Raw genomic sequence first — 24,735 nt, 5'->3', positions numbered from 1 at the left:
AAAAAAACCTCTCTAGATGGGAAGATATAATTCTTACTAACTAGTAGTAGAATATCATCTGTTATTCTTGCGTAATTTCTTTTTACAAAAATAAAATTATTGGATGGTGCTGGAGCAATATCAGTTCTGTTAATTCTGATGTGCCACGTGTAGGCATGTTTGGATACTAAAATACAAAGGGTGTAAATAGGCATGCACAGACCACTGACTGCTGTTCTGGCTGTTTATGGAGTGAAGGGGTGCAGGGAGGGTGTTTGTCTTCTGCTCAGGATTGAATAAAGCAACAGGCAGATTACTTCAGAGTCAGAGGCTGACCACAGTAATCTGTAGTGTCCTGCCAAAATCCACTCCAAACGTGAATGAAATCACAGTTTTTCAGTTAGTTTGTTCTCTTGAGAGTAGCTGAGAACATTACAGTAGCCAAGTGGTAAACTCTGGGTAAAGTAAGCAATCACAGCTTCCTGTTCCAGTTTCTGTTTAGTCAGTATAAATGACATAAGGCAGCCCACAGTTGAGCTCTTAAAATGTTTTGTTCAGCACATTTTTTTTCTTTGATGTGCAGTTGACAGTAGAAGTGTTCTTGTTAATTTCTCTACAGTACAGTTCACTCAGTTGCTTCTAAATCCAGATGTGGAACTGTGGTCATTGCACTAATGAACTCCATATGTGAGCCAAACTGAGGGTATCTGTGAACTCTGACATACAATATAGAAAGATATGTCTTTGCATAAGTGTGTCTTGGTAAAGTGTAATGCCTTTTCTTTGATGTGGAATAAAATATTTCCTATTTTAGTACCTTTCATTCTCTGGGCAGTGGCCTCTAAAATTACTTATGTGAAGCTGTATCTCCCTATGATAGAACACTCTAGAAACAGTGTAAAAAGTTAATATTCAGAATGTTACTCGTGCCATTAGGTGGTGCTTTTCTTCTAGCATGAAGAAAGAAGCAAAGGAGGGCTGGGCTTTGTGCAGGACGCGCTTTCACAGGGCTGAGGAGGGTGCAGTAATGAAGCCCAGCTGTGTTGGAACAGGATGCAACCAAGGGGTTGTGGGAGAAGGAGGTGGGTGAGGCTGAGATTTGGCTTGTGAAAAGTTTGATGGAGGAAGTCACGTGTGGTCTGCGTGCTGTAAGCCTAGAAGATGATTCTGAGCCAAAGTTAATGAAGAGAGTGCTGGTTTGTATTAATGAGGGTCTGGCTAATTGCTCGTTGACTTTGGATGTGCCCTGATGTCTTTAGCTCTCCCTTTGCTGTAGATTGCCTGCTTGCTGCCCTGTTTGTTTAGAATGAGATTAAGCCCTTTTCCCCCAGACATACACACTTCTGGTTTTAAGGAAGGATTTTTGAAGTGTGTACAGGCTTTTATGGAATGGATTGGAGTATTCTGGGGACCAGTTTTACTGGGATTTGCTTTAATCAGGCCAATTTCCACCTCCTCAGATGCTCTTTGCACCTGAGGAACAGAAATACGAAGTTAAATCTGAGCCTGTCAGTGCAGTTGGATGGCTAATGTTGTTTACCTGGGTCACTCTCCCAACAGCATTACTTGGGCATTGTTGAGAAGTGAAGCTAACTTAGGTTGCATATGATGTACTTAAATCTTTGTCATTGTGTTAAAGGATGGGCTGGGGACTGGACAAAGGGTTTAGGTGCTTGGCTGGTGCAGATATGAGTAAGTAGCTTCTTTGAACTCCTTACTAAGGTGATGTCCTGCCTTCTGAGGTACCTGCTTAAGAACTATTTTCATTGCTGCACCTACAATACACAAATGATGTGGTTGGAGCAAACAATCCCCTGCACAAAAGAGGGGCCAAGGCCTCCTCTGCTGGTTCTCTTCCCTTCTGTGTTAACCACATGCATGGAGAACGTGTCCAGTGCTGGAAAAGTTCTTGGGGCACATCTTAATTTGTGGTGAAAATACAGCCATTGGGGTCTAAGTAAACATATGTATGGGCAGAGTAATCTGTACTTGTAAATTTTGGGGATTTTGGCTGCCTCTGGAGAACTGTTTAAAATTTCTGGTAGAGGCAGAACATTCATGTTGTTGAATTACAGCCACAGCCTAATATGGCAAGTCCAGTTTATGTAATAATGTTACTTTTATGGTAGCTAGATCTCATCCTAGCCAGTCTATTATGAGAGTTACTTTACAGTAATTTTGTGGCTAAAATTTACTATTAATTGATTCCTTTTTCTGCTGTTCACCTTCACATATTTTTGTTTTCAATAAAGTTCCAACTTTCAGTATAGATAGTGGCCCTGTCAAGCACCAGCTTTTCAGTTTACAGAAAGCTTGTGGTGACAACACCCATGTATTACAATGACCAATATTCAAAGAAACATCCATTTTAATACACTGCCATGATCATCTTTCTCTACAGAAGTGCTTTTGCACCTTTTATTTTCTTTTTCTGTTTTCATGGAAATCTTAACCCTGGTGTTTCTTCTGCTGGCTTTTGTGTGCTACTGGTGCTAGTTCTCTTTTCATGGTGAGATCTGACTTATGTGGTTAACACTACAGAATAAAACAATCTTATTCTTAAATCTAACCTTAAATAAGATTGCTATTCATTTGTTCTGAGGTTTTTTTCATCAGAAATCCAACTTTCTATTTCTGTGGTTGCCTTTCAAACTGTTTTCCTGGTATTTATGGCTGGGATCCCAGGGGATATACAAGCAGTCATTTCACTCATAGTACTTTATTTATTAAGTGCTTAAACTATTTTTTGGTTACATTTTTGCACCAGTATTTATACTAAAATAGTACTGAAATACTACATCCAACACTGAAATCCTTTTCTGCAAGATAATGTAAGCATGTAGCTGGAAAGACACCCACTCAGAAATAAAAATATGTTGTTGGAGCTTGCATAGAGTAAAAAAGAAATCAACTTGAACGTAAGATAAAGTTCAGTTTTGCTGTCTGTGCTGTGGGCAGTAACATCTGCCTATCAGAAAGGGCAATACCAGCAGCTTAAATAACTGCAGCTGTAAAGGTGTTATTCTAGAGCAGATCAGAAATATCTTTGCCAAGATAAAATAAATTTTATAACCATTGACACCTAAACAGGAAGTTCAGCCTCAGAACCAACAACATTATGTTCTGCTTCTGGTCCCCAGTGCTGATCTCTACCAGAAGCAATGAATTGCAGACTAACATGGAAAGGTTATTATATTTTGACTTAGATTTCAGATCTGACCCCAGATAGGTTTTTCAGTTTGCTCTTTATTATTACTATGAGCCTAGATTTCTATGTAATTTGATCAGTATTAATCTTTAACATATGTGCCATTCTTCTTTTCCCATGGTTAATACAACAGATGTATGCTCTGTTTCTCTTCTATGCAGCATTATTTTGCTGTATTGTTGCAAACTACAAATGTCATGAAGATTTAATTTTTATGGATATGGGGCCAGAAAAATTATGTCTTAATTACCATTTGCAGTTAGGTTGAAATTAGAAAACAATATATACTTGTGTGCTATGCACAGCCACGTGTGAGTAGAGAGTGCTGTGTTCTGAACACATGTAACTTGTGTGTCCTACAGGAGGAATGCAGAGCAGGAAAGCAACCTCCTGCTATTTCATTGTGGAAGAGAAATAATTCCATTTGCTGTACTATTACTCCCTCTTAGATGCATCCTTACCTTTGCTGGATGATACACCTGTGGGACTGCAGGGCTGACTCTGCCCACTCCATACCATTTTCCACACACAGTTCAAAGGACAGGGAATTGTTAGACAACATTTTGTAGCTTGAATGTAATCGGTGTTATTTTTCATTGGACTTCAATACTGCCAAATTACTGCTGTGTGCCTACCAAGTGAGATAAATGACAACAGTAGGAGATAATTCTCCTCAACATAAAACACTTGTAGAAAAAATTCAGTCTGAATTTTATTGAAAATCAATGAGGGTCTTGTTATCAATGTATTTTCTGTACTTGTTAAGACATATATTTTTTCACAATTAAGGGTTATATGTGTTATTGCCTCTTGAGGGTTAATCACTGTGACTATAATAGACTTGTTTTGCTAAGACTGTATTGAAAATAAGGATTAAATTAAATTTGTAACTATACAGTATAACAAGTTGCAATGTCACTGTAAGTGAAGCATTTCTGGCATGTATTTGCCCTTTATCTCATTATAATGATGCCAGAGATCCAGTGTAAATATCCTTCTGTTCTGTCCAGCAACCCATACTTTAATTTGCTGTAATCAGAAAATAATAACCTCTGTAAAACAACCTGTCAGGGAGAAATAATAGGGCTGTTAGACATTTGGCAAAACTCCATTGCATACTGCTGAAATACAACATCCCAGTCTTGCAGGACCTTTGTCAAGACACTTGGTTGCTGTAATGTGCTGGGATGATCTTCCTGTCATCAGATGGCACCTACAGGAGACCATGAATAACCTACTCTTCCCAATTTAATGAGCAAATCTGGAGCAGCAATCCCATCAGGAAGGACATGTAGTGTACCTCTGATTACTGTATGTGTCACCAGCTTTGTACTTAGAGTTTTCATTCTTTTTCTTTTTTTCCCGATCAAGACATCATCTTTCATGGCACTAACTGTGAATTAACCAGATTCTGTGCATCAAAAAACTTTAAAGCATTTTTGGATCTTTCAGCTATTTTTAATTTTCATATTTAAAAAGTATAAGATTTATTTTTCTGAGCAGGTTATTTTTTTCTTCATTTGCAGTACTTCAGGACCACCAAATAGACTTTAAAGAGGTTGTTGGAAGAAGGTAGAGACTTCTTTTAGCCATGCTGTAGTGACTGGCAGCAATTCAATTTGTTGCTGTCAGAGGACTTTTAGTACATCCAGTATGTGGACACGTGTAAAGTCTTGCATGGGGAACACCATGTGTTGAGAAGCGTGCCACTGCCTTCTGTGCACTCCTGAACACAGTTCTGTAGGACTCATAAATAAAATCGGGGGGGGAAGGGAAGTCTATTTTAAACATTCAATAGAGGAAAGATGACTGAAGGAAAAAAAAACATATAAATGCGAGCAAAAGCCATTCATTTATTTATACACAAGAGGCAAATTAATGGAAAAATGGGATAATATTTTTCAAAACATAGTCCAAGACCACTTTTGTAGACCTCTTTTTCAATGAAAAGCTGTTTGAGTTGCAAGCTTTCCCAAAGGGAACAAGTGTTGACATTTGGGGAGAAAGGAAAAAAAGGCAAACTTGTTTTTGGCTTAGAGAGAAAATATTCTTCATAGCATGCATAATGTTGAGAGTTCTATGAATGAAAAGGAGATCTGTGCTATTAGACATGGCTTTCTGCCTTTTTTTCTTAAAAGTAAATCCTATAATACCTTCATAAGGGCTGTCATGGAACATTTGAACTACCAAAGAAAGGATTTTTTTAATGTTTTCTTGTTAAAATCTTATTTCCAGAGTAGTCAAGATTTTCAGCTGATTTAAAACTGGGATAGTTTGTAACTCAGTTGCATACTCTGAGCTGTTGAAGGTCTGTGCCATGGAGTGGGGTCTGGGGAAGTGTTGCTTTTTCTGCTTGTGGCAGGAGAGCAAGAAAAATCAACTCTATCCATCTCTTTCATCCTGTGCTGAGAACAGCACAGTGTGAGCTCTCTGACCTTACAGCACTGAACTCAGTCCTTGTCTGCTTGCCTAAAGGGCTCCACTGTTGGCTGCAGCAATGTAAACTCTACTTGGTGCTGTTATTTTGGACATCAGCACTGAGTGATTTCCCCTGCTTATGAAAGAGCTGTAATTGCTCTGGGGCTGGAGGTTAGGTTTCAGCTCCCTGGATGGTTTATATATGAAGAAAACTCAATCTTTGTCTTCTTGAATACCATTTTTGGGAGTTGCATGTAATAGAAGTTAACACAGATTTTGAGGATTGCAATAGATGTGAAAGGAGACAGGAGTGATCAGTGTATGGACACTTGTGCTGAGATAAAATCTAGGTCTTGCAATTTCTCCTGGGAAAAGCAAGCTGGAGCACAGGATGGGTCCCATGGTGCTTGCAGCTTCCTTTACTTCATGCAGTTACAGGCATCTCTCTTTCTTGCTGCCATTGGTTTGTTTGGCATTAGAGTGACCATATTAACAACATGCCCCCGTTCTTTTCTTTGCTAGAAATTGCTAATTGCCTTTGCAATGCTGGGAGAAGGCTGTTCCCACATAGTCTGTGTCCTCTTCAGCTCTGCAGTGTCTGTGCTGTCTGGGATTGATCTGTGTGGGATAGACTGTGGAGATGCCAGTCAGACCTCGCTGGTAAGGGCAAAGCTGATCAGAGAACTGATTCTGTCTGATCCAGTCAGAAAATTTAATTCCAAGGAAAATGTGAAAGAAATATTAAAAGCTTGTCAGGGTTGTGGCAGCTCCATTGGTTTTCTGAGCTTGTTCTGTTTATTAATTTACAGGTATTTGAATTTTCTATTTATAAATTATTCCATTAGCAGAAAATCTTTTTCTGTTTGTGTATACTTTATAGAAAAATCAGGATACAGGATTTTCCCTGTAGTACTTAGAGTAATTTAATTGAGAAGGTAAATGTATTGAATTTGCCAATGAGAAAAAGTAATATATATTATTTATATATATTACTTTGTTATTAGAATTCTACTACGTGCTTATGGACTGTTTTGAATAAGAGAAAATGCATCTAGGGAAAAGAATTGTGAAGTATCCTTTTAGATTTACTTATAGTAAAAATATCCTCTTACAGGGTCACCTTACAAAGAATAACTGCAATGCTTTTTTGTCTCATTAACTTGGTGAATTAAATAAACACTGGCTGTGTACTAACATATACTATGTGTTATATTAATGTCTGTTATTTAGAGATTACCAATAATTTTAAAACAAGGGCAATCTAAGCTACTTCAGATGCAGATGCATTATTTGTTAGTTCATCAGTCTGTAGATCCTATGACTTGTTTTTTCCCTGGTATTTTTGCCCTTGTACTGTTGCTGCCCCATCATGCCTTATTTACTGGAGTTATTGGAATCATGTACTTTATTTCCATGGTTAGAGCTACCTCCTTCTGCTTAGTTACAAAGCCTTGCTCATGCAAGCAGCTTTCTCACTTGGCTTGTAAATCAGTCAACTGTAAAAAGTTCAGTAACCTTGGGGTATTAAAGGGAAGTAGGATCTAGTAAAAACCCTTAACATGATATCTTGAAGCAGTAATAGAAGCTATAATGTTTGGAAAGTGGCAAAATGGCCAACTATATTCTTTTGTAAATGAAGATGAAGGTGCTAGTTTCAAGAAAATGGTACTTGATATAAAAAGGATTATTTGTGTATTGAGTTGGTTTCATTCTGCTGCATCTGAAACTAGCCTTTATTATAAAACCAGAGTTAAAAATTATATGTGAAAAAAATGAAAGAAATTTTCTATGTCTTGTTTGATGTATGTATTTTGAAATGACTTGGCTAATTTCTCAACCCACACCAGTGAGTGGGTAAGGATGCCTTTCTACGGTGGCTCAGTTCATATGCAGAGTCAGAAATTAAGCTTGAAAATGGAAAGTTCTGCAGAGCTGCAGATGGGGGTGTGCTACCCTTGCACTGAGCTGATCTACAGCTGCTGCTGACTGATGTAGGAACTTGTTGAGCCCTTTAAAGAAGTAAAAGGAAAGGAAAAAAATGCTGGCACTCATTTTCTTCATTTAGACTTGTAAATCAAAACTTTTTGCAAAGAAACACTATGTGAAGGTTTCTAGTGCCTGGTAAGTGTAATGTAGCTTAGGGAGCTCTTTGTGCACTTCTATGGTGACAGGATGAAGTTCATCCTAATGTCTGCCTCTGATAGGTGAGTTTATATTAAAATGTGCTTCTCAGAATTGGAGATACATCTGTGCACAGGGGCACTTTCAACTTCTCAAATACTTCTCAAATTATTTTTCTACCCCTGTTCTCTGAAAACATTTGATGTAAGTAGTGAGTATATTTTAGGATTATTGTATACAATTACTGAAGTGGAAAACTTTGTCTATCAAGAGCATGACGTTACAGCCATCCTTTGCTGGACCCATGCACATATACACTGCCAAAACAGCCCCACCACACCCATAATACTTCCTAGAAAAGCAAGGGATTTTCTTAGCCATTTGTTTCTATTATTTTTTTAAGGCTTTCACAATAGCCAGATGGTTGAACATTGTAAAAGATAAATAATCCTTCAAAAATGCATGCACTGAATAAATAAACAAATGAATTATTAATTTAAAAATATTTGTTGTGAAGGATTTCCATTCTTAAAAAAAAATAAATAATGATGCACATACATACCACATTCAACATGTTTTTGAGAGCAAGCACAGCTTTTATTTCTGAAAATCTTTGGAGTGAGAGTCTTTGAATCTGTAGGATACTTTAAAAATAGAAGGACAAAACTTGCTTCTATAATATTATCAGTGGGGCAAAGCTCCATGGGAGGAGGGATATTATGGCTATATCTTTATGAATGTATCAAAATGAAAGTAGTAAATAAAGTTGTTATTCTATTTGAATCCTTTGTAATAACTCATAAGGGATTTAGATTATCTTATAGATGGAAAGAAGAATCCTCTGTTAGGAATGGGTTCCTGGAAGCTGGTTTTCTTTGAAAAAAGAGTTATACCACTCTGGATGCATTTTTTTTTTTAAATTAAAATTATCCAAAGAACAACTGAGAGAAACTGTGTACTGATGCTTGTAAAACCATTGTGGGGGATTTTATTAGCTGTGAATTACTGCCTCACTTCATAGCTCGATTAGCACTTCTAACTGAAGATTAATTAAAATGTCAGTCAGCTCTGAAAAGAAGCAAAATTGCATCTTTATTTGATTTGCTGCTGGGAAGGCTAAATGATGGAGCACATCTGACACCCAGGGCTCTGCACAACTGCAGAGTGCAGCCTAGGCATAACTTTACATAAATGCTGGTAGCTGGAGAATGGCCTGTCTCTGATGGGTTGGCTATCCTGAACTGATCTTGCATGAAAAAAATCCAAGAATGGGGGTTAGGGGAACACATTCTCTACAAAAATCTGTACTGGCTTAGAAGGCTTTAACCACGTTTTGTGCATAAAGTTTTGTACTATGACTTGGAAGAGTGAAATATGGGTCTGTTTTTTTCACAGTAGAGATTTGAAGGTAGTGGGGAGAATAGGCCTGGAAGGAAAGGCCATCTTTTAAATCTTTTTTTTTTTTCCAATTTTAAAATTTTTTTCTTATGAATAAAATTTATGTTGTGGTCTGAACACTAAATTGTGTTTTCAACAAAACCCCTAATTCTGATACCTTCATGACGTTAGATTTTTGAAATGAGTTCTTCTCAAAATAGTTCTTGATACTTTTTTGATCTGAAATTGATTGTTAGTAAAGAAGTTTGCTTTTTGTAAATATTTTACCATATTTTTATTCTGTCTATCCATTCCTTGCTTTGGCTGAGTGTATAAATGACAAGATATGAGCCCTGACTTATGGGGCAGCGCTGGTCCCAGCCATGAACGAGGGTTTTTAAAGCCAGACACTTGGATGGGCAGATTTTATTACTGTTGAGAGATGCAATGTTCTTTGTTATTCTTAGCCTCGGATCATTACTAAAGCTGAATGTTGCCCACGGTTGTCTGTTGTTTATGCTTTGAGTTGTGGAATCTGCTATGCCTCTAGGGTACCAGGCAAGGGCTGGTAAATTGATGGGACTTTGTTTCTTTATGTGAATGTCCTGTTCTGGTCTTGAGGACCATTTTGAGATTGCATGTCTGCACATATTAGATTTTTATTCTGTAGCATGATGTACCCATAGCCTTCTAGAAAGTAACTTATTACACAAAGAACAACTTTGGTCTTGAACAAGTCCTTTCTTGTAAAAGCATGTAATAAATGTTATAATTCGGTTCAACTAATTCACTTATCATTCCGTTTTCATCACTTTAAGTGTAGAGCTGAGTTCATCACATACAGCAATACCTTTATATATTGACTAATAAAAGAATTTATTTTTAATAACTTTCTTTGAAAAACCTAGATGTTACCAGACATTGAAAGGGATAACATCTGCTGGGGTAAATGTCTTCTCTCTGTACTATAGCTGTGGTTTCTGTTAGGTAACACTCTTCCATTTAATGCTAACAAAGTGTAGCTTCTTAGCATTATACTGCAGATAGCACCCTCTTGGATGAACAAGGATGCAGATTTCATAGAGTCTAAACTTACCCTTTTCCTGGAAGTGATACATAGCACTGATTTGTTCCACCTGAAGTCTGCTGTGTAGCAGACATAACCAAGCAATTTTCAAATGAGTACTTGATACAAGAGAAATATTAAGATAGATTGTATAGTGATTTTGTATTTGGATTAGGTAAAAATGAACATGACTTGTCTTCTTGCACAAGGATATCCATGAGTTATATGTGATTTATCCCCACCCACTCCTCCCTTATGTAAAGGAGACATGTATTTCAGTGTTGTCCTCATAAATAAGTCTCTGTGATTGCCTGTCACTAATAACTTGCTTTCTTTTGAATTTAATATCTATGACTTGAAAGACAAAATAATTCCATGTGCCTATCTATTTCACATATCCAAATGTTAGCATAGCAGTCCAGTATTAGAAGTAGGTTGTCAGTGTAAAATGTCAGCATTTATGACATTACTTGATACATCTAATTTTGCAAGTACCATAAATATAAATAAAAGTGGCCATATAGGACCATCCCACTGTCTGCCAGGTGCTGAAGGGCTGCCTCAGGAGAGGAGGCTCTGTCACAGCAGGCAGGTGTGAACATGGTTAGTGTGTGGTGACTGCCAGCTTCCACTGGTTTTTTTGCCTCATTATCCAACCAAGCAATGAAATTTTTGCCTCACAATGTGCAGCTTAGATGGGGTATTGCTTAAAAAGTTCGCATCAGTAATAGGTCTAATTTAAAGTAAAATTTAAAGGCCTGAATAAATAATGTATGTAGTCAGATATAACCATAAACAAACAATCTGCATTTTTATTCATTATTGTTGTTATTTAGAAAGCCAGGTGAAAATTAGGGCAGAACTGACTGCATAAGTTGTTCATTTTTGGTATTTAAACAGCCCTTGTGGGTCTTATTGATGTTAAATAATCATTGTTTCAAAATTTATGTGGTCATCACTCATGTTCTGAGAAGACAGCATTTTTGTGCCAAGACTGTAATTCATACTTCTCCAAAATTTATATGAATTATGCATGGCAAGGTAAAAGAGTAATGCAGAAAAAATTAAGGGTCATATTTCAATATGCATTTCAAGAGCAGTGTTTCCAAAAAATTCTGTGCTTAATGCTAATGAGATTGAAGCTTTGAGTGCCTGATACATGGAAGCATATTGCAATTTTTTTCTTTATTTAGCTCTTCAAATGTAATGTTTTGCCTCTGTGAGCAAGTGGAATAAAGGAAATAGTTGTAATTATTAATGTTACTTAGGTTTCTGGTTTTTTTTTTTTTTTTGTAATAAAGTACACTCAGACATGTCAGGGATTGCTGGACTCTGCTGTGCTAGAGAAACAGAACGTGCTGTGTTATTTGGATGTAGATGAAGTGTTTATTTAATTGCACTGTGATAATAGATGGTTGCTATAGCCTGTAGCTCTATACAACAGAACTGGATCCTGTAGTGCCATAGACAATTATATCCAGCTTAAATGAAGTTTTCATGTGACAAAAGGGAAGAATAAACATCCTGCGTTTAAATTGAGTTAGAAGGCAGAGTGAATTATGAATCGATACTTCTCTACAAAAGGCTTGGCTGACAGAGCAAGCAATTAAGCCTCATGATTATTGAAGTAAACTTCATAGAAAAAGATTGGTGGGGGTACAAGTGGTTGTGTTGCCTTTCATTTTGGAGCAAATAGAGAACTACTTTTGAGAAGAGGGATTGAAGTAACTAATAAACACTAGGATACTGCATCTCTTCCTGGGGTTAGGATCTTCAAAAGACGAAGAACTGGACAATGTCTGCAGAAGAGCTGCAAGGATTTGTGTGCTGCTGAAATGCTATTGTATTGAAGGCTATCAGAGTCACTCCAAGTTTTTTACAAAACAGTGATATGAAGAGGTGAATTTTTAACAGAAAGATAAAAGCAGCATCAAAAGGCTTTCTAAATCACATGGAGAAAACCAGAGCAGCGCTTGGCGGCTGCATCCTGAAAAATTCAGTGAAGAATAAAGGAAGAGAGTCTTTTCTAAAACAAACAAGAGAACACTGCAGTGTTCATAGAAACCAGCAGGCAGTGAGAATGGTGTGCTCCTGCTTTGTCTTCAGACTGTGTGTGCTGCTTTGAGAGATGCATCAGCAGCAAACACAAACAACAGGAGCAGGACAATAGGCTAAGATGCACAATGCCACAGAGACCCTTGGGGGCCTCATTGCCTGAGAAGATTGGTGGGAATTTGTCAGTGCATGGTACTGGGAATAGCAGTTAGGGTAGGAGATATCATCCTGGGGAGGAGATAATTCCATCACCTGTGGATCACAGCTTCTGCCTCTGCATTTAGTTTGAGGTGATGTGCTTGTAAGAGGTACATATTTACCCGGGCAATTAGGTAGAAGAGAACAGGTTCTTTGGAAGGGAACATTGTGTTTTCAGTCTTAGATGGAAAGCCTTTATCTGTAAGATTTCTCCAAATCCAGAAGGGCTTTCAGACAGACATTTCTGAGAGCTTTTGCACAAGTTTACAGTGGCAGTGCTCTTTTGTTGGTTCCATAGGATAAAATTTAGACTTTTGTTTTCACAGATGTGAACTTGGGAAAAAAGGTGTATTTCCACAGAGATAAGTGGTGAGGAGTTCTTGTTGTTTTTCTGATTTCACCTGTTCCAGTCACCCACAACATAAAATGGCTTGAACAACAAGAAGAGAAAAAATTAAAGACTCACACTGTGGATTTTAAAAAACAGCATCAGAAGTGTTCTGAGCAGCCTGAACTGTCATGCCTTTGTCAGAATTGAGAGCAAACACATGATTTCTGTAAATACAGCATATTCAATTGTAATTCTCAGTGTAGGCTCCTTATCTCAATGCCTTTACACTGATATTATTAGGATAATTGCATTTAGTTATCACACTGGTAACACCACACTCTGTCGGTAGGAGAGGGGTTGTTTTGGGGGTTTTTTTGTGTGTTTGGGTTTTTTTGAGTGTTCGCTAATGCTTTTTTGACTTCAGGTTGCAATCTTGAAAAGCTGTGGATACTTTTAATTCTGGCATATAACAATGTTTTGAAAGACAATTCCTTAGAGAAAGGCTCACAGCATTGTGAAACACAGAAGTTAGTGGCTTCAGCCATTTATTGTGGAACTGTGTGTAGCCTGTCCTTTTCTGGAAGATCAGAGATTGTTTTCTCTGTAAGGAACACCTCTATAAGTAACAGAAAACCTTAAGCTAAATAAAGAAATTATTTCAAAGCAAATTTCTCCATTAGCAAGAATGTTCTATATTTGCTTTTACAGTTAGCTCTTTGCTTGTAATAAATTAATGTGTGCATTTTAAAAGAAGGTTTTCAGAGCTGTTTTATGTGGCATTATTCCTGCTGTTGAACAATAATTACTCAAGGTCTTCTAGCAAAAATACTCTGTTGACTAAAAGAGTTCCAAAACGTTCCTTCCCTTCAAAGGACTGTGTTTGTGTAGTCTTGTTTTAAGTTGCTCTAGCTGGGTATTCATCAGAGCCCCATAAACATAATGGGAACTCGCATTTTCCTAGGGCCAATCCACCAGCCTGCTACTTCTGCCAAAATTTCTTCCAGTGGAAAGTAGTTATGTGCCCTAGAGACGTAAATGATTATCACAAATATGTAATAGGAAACAGTTCAGCAATGCATTCATTTCAATTCCTTGACAAAATTTAGAGACATGAAGGGAAATCAAACAAAAAAGAATAATGTTAACTGTATTACACATGATTTCTAAAATGTGATGAGGCAAACTTTCTGAAATCCAATTCTCATCATGATGTATTCTGCCCTTGAACAATTTAATCTAAGCAAAAAATATCTACTAATCAATGTAAAAAAGCAGCAGTCATGCCATGAAACAGTTTAGTGTGTAATTGAAAATATATGGTTGGCAAAGGGTCTTATATAAATTTGAAAGTTCATTTGGAGTTTCTCTTAGGGGTAATTTAGTTACCATTAAGTATGCTGGCAGTGAAATGAAGTGTCTGCCCTAAATGAAAAATAAAGTTTTTGGGTATGGAAGGAGAGTTACTAGATAACCTTAACTTTTGTGTGTGATTCTTGTATGATAAGGGTTAGGACCTTAGCTATAAAACTCTGAAGAAAAATATGCACTTGGGTTATAGAACAGGTAATTAATGGTTGCCTATAACATTGAGTCTGTTCAATCTGTGTAATTAGAGCAAATCAGGCAGAAACACAATTATCAGCTGTGAAATGCTATTGTACTACTTCATTTTTCCTTTTACACTTGAGATGGGACATGACACCTTAATTGAATACATCTTGATGCTGCTGTCCAATTTTAAAGCAGACACAAGCCTGTTTTCCTCTTACCAAATGGTGGTGAAGAGTTTTAAAGCAGGAGAAGCTCACGCAGAGCACGCTGCTCAGGGCATTGATCACAGGTTAAGGTCACTGCTGTCAATACCTGGTGACACCTTCCTTGGTCAGGCTTTTTCTCTAGGTTTGTTAGCAGCTCTTGGCATTATGGCATATCCAGTATTCATGGTGGCAGGTCTTGGAGTCTGTACACCAAAATATCTTTGTATGGAAGACATGGCATATACTTCAGCATTGGGCTCAAATTTCATCTACAGGAACTGGTGATGAGATTACTATGCTAGGCTACTATACTGTATCCATGATCTCATTAGAAATAAATAATTTTCTACCATCAGTCTGAAAATGTCTTTCATCTTAATGCCACTTGTGTCAGCAACAATAAATATTGTGTTTTAAGTGCAAGTAATCTACAGCATGACTGGTTTTTGTATCAAGGCTGTTGGAGTTTACCCAAACAGGCTTCAAACTGGCATCATTTTTTGTGTTCATGTTTTTCCAAACTCCTTTCTTTGTGAAAGTTCATAAGAAAATTTGCAGTTGTGCCCTGCAATATGTTGACTTGTATGTTTGAAGGTATTTACTGTATGCTATTTTAGTCTAGTGCTGGATTTTCCCACAGCAGCAAAATCCTTATATGTCTAAATTACAACATTTAACGACTTTCATGACTTTCCTGTTTGCAGTGGTCAATTGCCATGACAGCAGCATTGAACAGGATGATAAAAATGTGTGTACATGCCTCTGGGATATGCTTTGACCTGCTGGGTCAGAAGTGAAAACTGTTTCTGCTTAGGAGCCTTTGCCTTCTCTGTACCAAGCTTAAAATTCTGAAATGCTGCTTCTCAACTCTTCATGCCTATTCTTCAAACCACACCAAGGTGAATGTGCAGGGGAAGGTGAATCCACTCTCCAGTGGAGCTCATACCAGGTTATTGTCATCTTTTGAAATTCCTCTCCAAATCCGATTTGCCAGTGGTGAGTGTGAATGGACCCTGGGGCTCAGTGATTGCATCATCCATGTGCTTTAACAGAAAGTTAACTCCCCTTGCTCTGGCAGTGGCTTTCTTGGTTCTGCCAGCTTCTGCTCTTGGAGAGAAACCTCCTTGAATGCACCATTAATTATTGTGTTGTTCTGGGCAAAGCCCTCCTGGTTCTAGAAGTCTCTTTTTATTAGGAGAAGAAAAGAGTGTCAATAAAATTACTAAAAGCATTGGCAAAAATATGCAGAGATTGAGGCCAGTAATCTTGGGGTCTATATTTTTGTTAAGTGTTTATGGTGGTTAAGAAAAAACCAACTGTAGTGGAAATGAGTTTGCTGTCTGTGTTCCTTATTTTTGAAAAGCTTCTTTCCTTCCTTTCCTACTCCCGTGAAAGAAACAATGAAACACTTTAAAAAAAAATTGAAATGTATAAAGAGATCTTGTATATTTAACATATTTTTTGAGTATATAACAGTTCTTTAGGAAGTATTAGGGTACTTTTTGAGGTGGCTCTTTTTCTACCAATATTGGCTTGCAAAACAAACTTGTGAATATTTTAATCCATTTTGAGAATCTTTGTGTGTGTGTATAGCTTGGTTTTATATCTATCTCTGTTTTTTATTTAAACTTCATGCAGATATCCAAAGAATCATGACAGTGAGTCTGCCTTTTCTCTGTCAGTATAGTCCTTTGTCAGTTGTATTGCATAATGAGTTTTTAAGCAGAACTCCCCTCAGAATTAGTGGAGTATTCTACTTAAAATCAATGTCACAGGATAGTTCTATGTATTTGCATACATTAATTATATAATTGAATTGTGAATCTTAATAATTATATAATTACATGCTTTAAATGTGTAATTACATGTACTTATGCCAAGTGCATGACCAAAATCATGAAATTAGAGGGTGTAATTACAGTATGTACAGTATCTGAACAAGTGTGATTTAGCTTTTTGTGTACTAAATATAACTTAAAATAAATAATGAGTTCTGCATTTTACATAATATTCTGTAAAGATTTTTATGAGGAAGCTGGTAACAAAAAAGCCAAAAAATGCTTCTACTATTTTTGTTTATGTGGAACACGTCTTGACTTTTATCCTGCATAGTGTCCCAAGGCAAAACTTGATACCTGCCATAAGACACTGACCCCAAAGAGTGATCTTAAAAAAAGTAGTCATGCAAAATTAATAATAAAAAATATTTGAAGATCACAAGAGATTTAAAAATCAATTTCATGAATTTTTGTGTCTATTTGTCGTATGTTCTGATGCTGAAAGTCAGGATCATATGAAATGACAGAAGCATCAAGGTAAAATGAGTCTTCTCATTGCAGACGAGTTGAAACTAATTGTGTAGATCAAATAAAGTTGGTATTTCCTACCCAAATGTCTTGGGTAGAGGCTAAGATAGACCACTTAAACCCATCTTTCATTTCACCAAAATAAGGTGATACCTGCCCTGATGACTTAGCATGCCTGATAATTCCCTTAAGCATATAGTGACTGTACATTTTTTTCAGACAGGATTTCATTCATAGGAAACTCATCTCCATCCTCTGCCTTTCCCAGTTCAGACTGAGATAGTGGAGTATTCACAGATTTGAGTCTCCAGAAAGTGCTTTACAGGCTGGGATTTCACCAGCCTGGAGTAAATTGAAGTTGTAGAAGTTCTTTACAGGAATTTTTGTATAGGAAGCTCAGTAATAAAGTCTAGGCTGATCTATTGCAAGATAGCTGACTGATTCTCCAGCTTGGCTTTGAAAGTATTTTAAGATGAAGACACAGGGAAGTGTAAAATCTGGGTTGTTTTGTGGATCAATCGATGTTTTTTGGAACTGAAAATTTTCTGAGGAATTTATACAAGTAAGCTTTTTTTTTTAAAGTGCTTTCTTCTCCAACTACAGAGTGTCTCTTCTGGACTATGAACTTCTTGTTACCTTGAGCAACTTTCTTTTTCAGTGCCTCAAGTTTTGATGTGCACAAAGATATGATTTGCTTTGCTGCAATGCAGGAGTGTTGTAAGGACACTGGAGATTGCTTAGCTCAGTAGGAGCTGTGTGAATACCTTTTATAGGTAGGGATGAGATAGGGGAGATTGCTGAGGGTGAAACAAGTGTTCCTGCTCTTTCTTCACACAATCGGAGGTGGCTGCTGTTCCTGTATGAAGCAGTAATAGGTTGTTGTGTTCTCTCTTCAGGCAGCTGCCACCAGCCTTACCTCCTGCTGTTGACCAAGAGAGCCACTCACAGCAGGGACAGACCTTCCCAGGGAGAAAGGAACAGGTCTGGAGCCCCCAAATGGCAAAAATCAGTTAAATGAAAGAGACCCAAATTGGTCGTTTATGCACCAGGGCCATCGCTTTGCTGCAAGGAAAAGGTCACCAGGAAGATGGTGCCTGCTGTGCTTTAGATCTGACATGTTCCTTCATTTCTCAGCCCTGTGTGAGTGGATCTATTTGTGTCTGCTGCCTTCTGATCATGAGAATTGTTTCTTAAGAGTTATATAACAAACTTCTTGGTTTTATCCAAACCCAAGATAATAACAACTGAGTAGCCAACAGCAGAGCCACTCCAAGTCCCCCCTCTTCAATGGGGGTTTATTATCTTCAGTGATGTGGTGTATCCATCGTGGTGGTAATGGTGATCTTGGACATCAAAATGACTACAAAACAGATTGTGCCATATTCAGAAAGGCAACTGTTTAGCTTCAAATAGAACTTCAGGATAAAAGATCTTCAGGTTGAAGAGTCCTAAAGATTTTTTCTCATTGCTGTCCTGAGAACTGATGTTTGCAGACATGTGGTCTCCTAAGTAGGAGATTTCTCATAGCATCTGCTATAATTCCTTGGCAACCCCAGGAAATGGTAAGCATGAGTTTTCTGAAAGAGCTCATAACCAGCTTCAGTCAGTATTTCTGTTTTTACTGTGCTTTAGAGGCAGAAAAAAAGCACAGGCAGCAGGGGTGTCTAAAGTATCATAGGCAGTAAGGATTATGAATTCCTTGGACTTGCTGAATTTTTCTTTTGAGAAAGTTGAATTTTTCCATTTGGAAAAATGTTTTTCCTCAAGTATTAAAATGACCCCTGGGAAAATTAATTTTTTTTTAACTTTTGTAGAAAAAGTGCTGTTGGATGAAAATGTGGAACTTCTGGAAATTCCACTGGTCTTGTCATTTCAGGAAGTTTTCTGCAAGATCCATAATTTCAGTTCATTTTCTGATAATCTCCACCAAGTTTCTCCTGGAACTCGTCACGTACATGGAAATAACATGCTTTTGGATTTTTTGGGATAAGAAGCCCTGTTTGAGACTTTTAGTTAGTCTTAAAGCCCGTGCCTGTTTTGAGCTGGCAAAAGTAAGGCCCTGTTGGGTTGGGATTTTTCTGTTTAAAGAAATGCAGGTTACCTAATCATCCTGAAATTTTAAAAGAAAAATTCTCTGCATGGATTAATGGCCACATGTGGGAGACTTCTGATATACTGGAAATTTTTGCAACAAGGTTATTAAAGGAAACTATTCTATGACTTAGACTCTTCACAATTCCACTGATTCAATAATACACTTTACACTTTTAGGAGCTTGTTCTTTGTTCCTATTTTGTATTGTAAAAACATTTGCATATGAGAGTATCAGTTTACAGTCTCATGACAAACATGCACAGAAGCTTTTTTTCCCTTCTTCTGGGGTATTTTTTCCATGGCGATATTCAAGTTCTCTCCATTATCATTATTCCTGTCATTCTTATATTTGCAAATAACTACTGAACAATTTGAAGGGAATATGCTACAGTCTCCTGGCACAGAATTTCTCCTTCTGCAGGTTCCCAGGATTGTCTACTACCCCCTGAAATGTAGGTGGCATAGGCTTGTAATAGAATCTCTGCTTCATTTGCACTGTAACTTTGTAGGAGAACATTAAGTCCTTTTCCTATCCTCAGTGAAGTTGACTTGGGACTAAGGTAACAAAATGTGTAAAATTTAATATAAAAAGTGAGACACAAATGAAAATAAGCACAATAAGTCAAACAAGAAGACTGGAAAATGTACTTGCTGTATGCTAAGCCTTATAGAAGGTATCTGAGTGGATTAAGACACTTCTAATTGCTTGACACTGGAAATCTCCATCTCAGCTTTATTAAAAAAAAAAAGAAAAGAAGATTTGGAAATTTTTATAACATTGAATTTATGCATTAATTAGTGTGTGAACCATGTGGTCTAGTAGTTAAAGCCAAGGGCTTGGCAATAAGAAGATCAGGGTTGTTCTAATTACACAGTTTGGATAATTTTCCATTGTCTTTTAGTATTTGTTTGTTTTACTTGCATGTCTGCAGTGGATGCTCTAAAATGAGAAAATCAGATTTCAACTTTGAACTGTAATTCCACATGAAACCTTTCTAAGGAGAGCTTGTGTAAATTTTGTTTGTCTTTTTCATTGTCCTGTTTTGGGTTTTTTTAGCCCTCACCTACTCTGTTATTTCAAGTATAATGCACCCGATAGGGACTTCTGTTCTCAGCCTGTCAAGCAGAGCTGATCTCTGTCTATGCAAAGGAAGAAATGCTCTTTGCTCTGATGGTTCTGAATTTCCCAATGACCTGTTACTGGCACAGTTCATTTGTAGAACCCTGTTTTCCTTGTGCATTTTAGTATGAATATCTCCACCAGTTTTATCAGGAAGGAAAGACCTTGTCTTACTGCCTTGAATCTGAAGATTGTGCAGTCTGTACATCCTCTCTGCCTTGGTGTGCTCTCTCAGCCATATGGAGCAGTTCTTTTCCACTATACTTGGAGGTGAGGAGAATATAAGCTCCCTATTGTCACAGCTGGTCAGAAGGTGTAAAAGGGAAGCAAAAATTTAAATAATGAACTTTAAGATTTCCCACAGAGTCAGAAGTTCTGTCTTCCTGGCCTGCTTACTGGATCATGAGATCTGTGTGTATTGCTGGTGGCCCTCCTCAGATGTATTAAGTTCTTATTGCTGCAACCCCAAGAATGCTAAGATAAAGCATAAAGTTTATTCTGCTTTCTTTTGAGAGAAAAATTGATACTAGTGTGCACAGAATTGCATCAATACTAAGCCACTCCCTGGGGTTTGAACCTTGGTCACTTTTCACACATTCTTTTTCAACGTGTGGCAGGATTGGGGAAGGGGACTTGTTTTTTTCCTGTTTTGAGAGAAAATCCTGTTTATGAAGACCCTTCTTCATGGAAATCAAAATTGATAATAAATTCTACTCTGAATCATAGGAAAACTTTGCCTGAATTCACCAACACTTCAGTTTCCTTGTTCAGGATGTGCTGATGAGCACAACAGCAGGTGTGAATCCAGGGCAGCCAGAGGAAGAGGTGCAACAGACCAGAGTAATTTAAAAGTGTAAGTACTATGCTTGACATCAAGAGTTGTGTAGGGACATTAATTACTATTATTATCATCAAGTAATGCAGGTCAAATAATAGGTCAGAGAAGGAATATGTCCAGAGCAATATGTACGGAGTGCCACGGTTAGCTGGCTCTGAGAACATGCAGTACTGTTCCAATTAATTGAGAGAATAGCTTGATACTTCACAGGTTGGAGCAGCAAGATCATTCTAAAGCAGTGATTATCTTCCCTCCTACACAGAATGTTTAATTTCAAACTTAATTGTATCCACATTTCCGTTTCTAATTAATCCAGATACAGAAATGCTATAGTAACCGAACAGCGTGTCCTTTGAGGAAATAAAACATGGCACAATCCCGTGGCACCAGAGTAATCTGATTAAAGAGATGTTTATGTAACACAGGTCTTTATAAGTTAACTAATTTCCCATATGCTTACTATTCTTATGGTGCACTTCTAAGGAAGAGATGAGAAAAAGAAAATGTTTATCTTGCTGGTTTTATGCTTTGGGATTTCCACTGTCTCTAGTTTGCCATGAAATTTATGGGTGTGATGGAAAAGGTAGTCAGCCACTCTGTAGCATACACTTTTTCACAGGGCAAGGATGCAGTTTCTAGTAGGAAATTTCCACCACTGATGTCTGCTGAAGGGATTAGATGCACTGATTTTCATATAGTTAACAAGGTGTACCTGTGTAATTTGTATCCTGCAGTTCTGAGAGGATCCCACAGATGGCCAGTATTCCCAAGGTCAGGATGACCTGTAAGAGACTGGGAATTAGTTTGTCACCTGTGATTTTGTGAGTATGGAGATAAAAGGCTGTGACTGCTCCAAGGTGGTGCAAGGGTTTGTATGGATCTGAACCACAATGAAACCTGAAGAGTTATCGGAGTCCTCCTGTATGTGACTGACCTCTGTCACTGGTGTGTCAATTTTGTTGCTGCTAGACAAATACATAACCCTAAAAAATTCAAAACCTGGGCAAAACATATGGTTCAGCTTGCTCTGAATATTAATTTTCATCTGAAAGAAAGCCTTCTGTAAAGAGCAAGTGGGATTACTTTGTTTTGCTCTGGTTTTTCATCTGGAAGTGCTGCACATGCCCTTGTTTTGATGGACAGAAGTATGACTGATATTTTTTGGAGCTGATTTGGAAGTTCTGGCAATGAAAACCTTCCAGTCTTTTCCTAGGAGGGAAATGGAAAAGCTGTGGTACTGATACATATTATTAGCAGCACAAATAGGAAACAAACCACTGTTGGATCTTTAATAGGGTGTCTGGGTTGGAATTAATCTGGTGTTAAATTCTCAAAGTGGAAACTGAGTGTGCTGAGGAAACCTTGTCCATAAAGTGTCTCTGAGGGATTATCTTTTACCACTTGATAAAAAACCAAGAATAGGTTTCGTTGGGGGTTTTAGCAGCCTCTGAGAAAAGAGCTTGTGTATCTCCTTTGAGAGCCTGAAGTCCTGGTGACATTCAGCAGGTGGGCTGGATGAGAGACACCAGCAGCAGAGACGAGGATGCAATGGGAGATCTGCAGGCAGACCTATGATAGGAGAATTGATAAATGCAGTGAGAAGTTTCATTTCATTCAGCAAAACACCTTTGGGGGAAAAGAAAGAAAGTGCTTAAGTACTTATTTAAATTTCTGATATAGAAATTCTGGTTTTGGTGGGAAAATGCCTCTGAAAAAAAACTGGTTGGAGTTCTCGAAAGCAGTGCCGCAAGCTGTAAACCAGGCTTGGAGCTGTTTAATAAGAAGAGAGCACCACCTTGTGTTAGTAAGTCCCTACACCTTGTCACAGTGGATGGGGGCGTTATCATGTACAAATGAATTGAAAAATAAACATGCACATTTTTCCTCGTGTAGTGGTCTTGTGCTGTAGGAAACAAAGAAAAGGAGGAAATTTTGTGGCACTGATGTCAGAAGCTGAGCAACTGGGAGCCATTTCAGTATCTTTTAATATTCTTTAAAAATGGGAGGTTTGGATGTATTTGGATACATTACCATTATTGATTGCATAATAAACTCTGTAAGCATAAAACCTGGCTTTAATAATTCTAATTTATTCTTTATTACTAAAAAGTAAGCAACAACAAAATTAATCTGTGCTGACATGGGACTAATACAGATATATTGCATATTATCTCAACCTTAGTGAACAGACTAGGGAAGTGTTCCCAGAAATATTTTGTTAAGACGCTGAGAAAAGGTGACATAAATGAGAATTTAAACGTAGAAGAACTTTCTGGTTGCTTGACTATGGATGCATTTCATCTTATCAGTCTTCAGTTAGTCAGTTTGAATGCAGGAGGTGTTTTTGCATTGTTATTTAGACTTCATTTCCTTTATACTAGTGAAGGAGATGGCAAAGACTTCAAGTTGTCATTTATTTTCTTTTATACAAAGATAAATTGATTGGGATTTTTTCGTTGTTTTTGGTTTTGTTGTTTTGTTTTGGGGTTTTTTTGTAGGTTGTTTTTTTGTTGTTGTGGGTTTTTTGTTGTTGTTGTTGTTTTTTGGTTTTTTGTGAAGCAGAATATTCTCACAGCCAAATTGTCAGGGTCAGTTGATTTTTGGGTTTTCTGGTGTGCCTGTGTTATGATGAATATTTCAGCAACTTTATTCACAATTTACTCTGTGACCTTAATCCCTAACATTCTCATTTTATACAGGTAATCTTCACAATTTTAAAGTCCTTTTACAAATGTTCTTACAAGTGTTCTGATTAGGAGCTCTTTTCAAAGGAACTTTGTTTAGGGAAGTGATCCTGAAGAAAAAGATCACCATATGATGGAGCCAGTGGAAAACAGAAAAAAAAATCTCTGCATTTCTAAGTTTGAATATAAATGCCTGACACTAAACTGAAATTGGCTTGCAAGTGGAAAAACAGAAAACCACAGAAAAATAGGACTTTGAAGAAATGAAAAAAGCAAAGACTCAATCTATTTGTATTAAACATATCCCATTATCAATGAAACAAATATATGCTGTGTGAATGAAAACCACAAATCTACTTCCAAGAATTATGCTAGGGCTGTAAATATTTAAGCTCTAGCATGCTTTTCAGATACTTTAAAAGAGCAGCTAAGCTTCAAAATTAATTGTTTGATCTCATAAGCAGAGGCATGATCTCTAACATGCTGCCCAGCAGTGAGCACTGCCTGAGTGTGGAGTCTGGAGCTGTGCATGGTTATGCAACTCTTGCTTTGAGTATTTGCCCTGAACCATATAAACTAACCACAGTGCCTGTCAATCTACATGTGTGTTCCCTGCTGTTCCCAGAATCCCAGCATGTGTTCCCAACATGTGTTCCCAGAATATCCCAGCTGTATACTATCAGTTCTGCTCTGAATCCTTTGTAATACATCAGATAAAGCCTGTTTTCCCACCATGGAGGCAAGGTAGATTGATGCTTTTGGTGAAAAAAGATGGGGATTGCTGCAGGTTGGAATGAGAACTCTTAGTTCTGGTGCCTGACTCAAAGCTACCATGGCTAAACCTTTAAAAGTGCAGGAAATTTAAGTGTCTTGTACTAAACATCATCTCAGACAAGTGCATTTCAATTTCCTGTGCAAAGGTGTTATTGATGCCTATTATTGGAGAAGTAATTGAAGCAGGTAGGATTGAATTAGTAACACTGGTTTAGGTCAAAGACTTAAGAGCCAAGGTGTAAGAAAATACTTCAATTCCAATATTTGAGAATAATTTGAGATGAAAATTACTTGATTGTCATAAAAAGAGGTCCAATTTCATTGATTTGCTTTAGTACTAGAGTACCTTTAGTGCTCTAGAATTTGATATTGCTAATGAAGAAAGATGAGAAAATGGAAGAATAATCTT

The sequence above is a fragment of the Fringilla coelebs genome, assembly GCF_963513975.1.
Source record: "Fringilla coelebs genome assembly, chromosome: 10".
NCBI lineage: Eukaryota > Metazoa > Chordata > Aves > Passeriformes > Fringillidae > Fringilla > Fringilla coelebs.
This window is presented reverse-complemented; position numbering follows the sequence as displayed.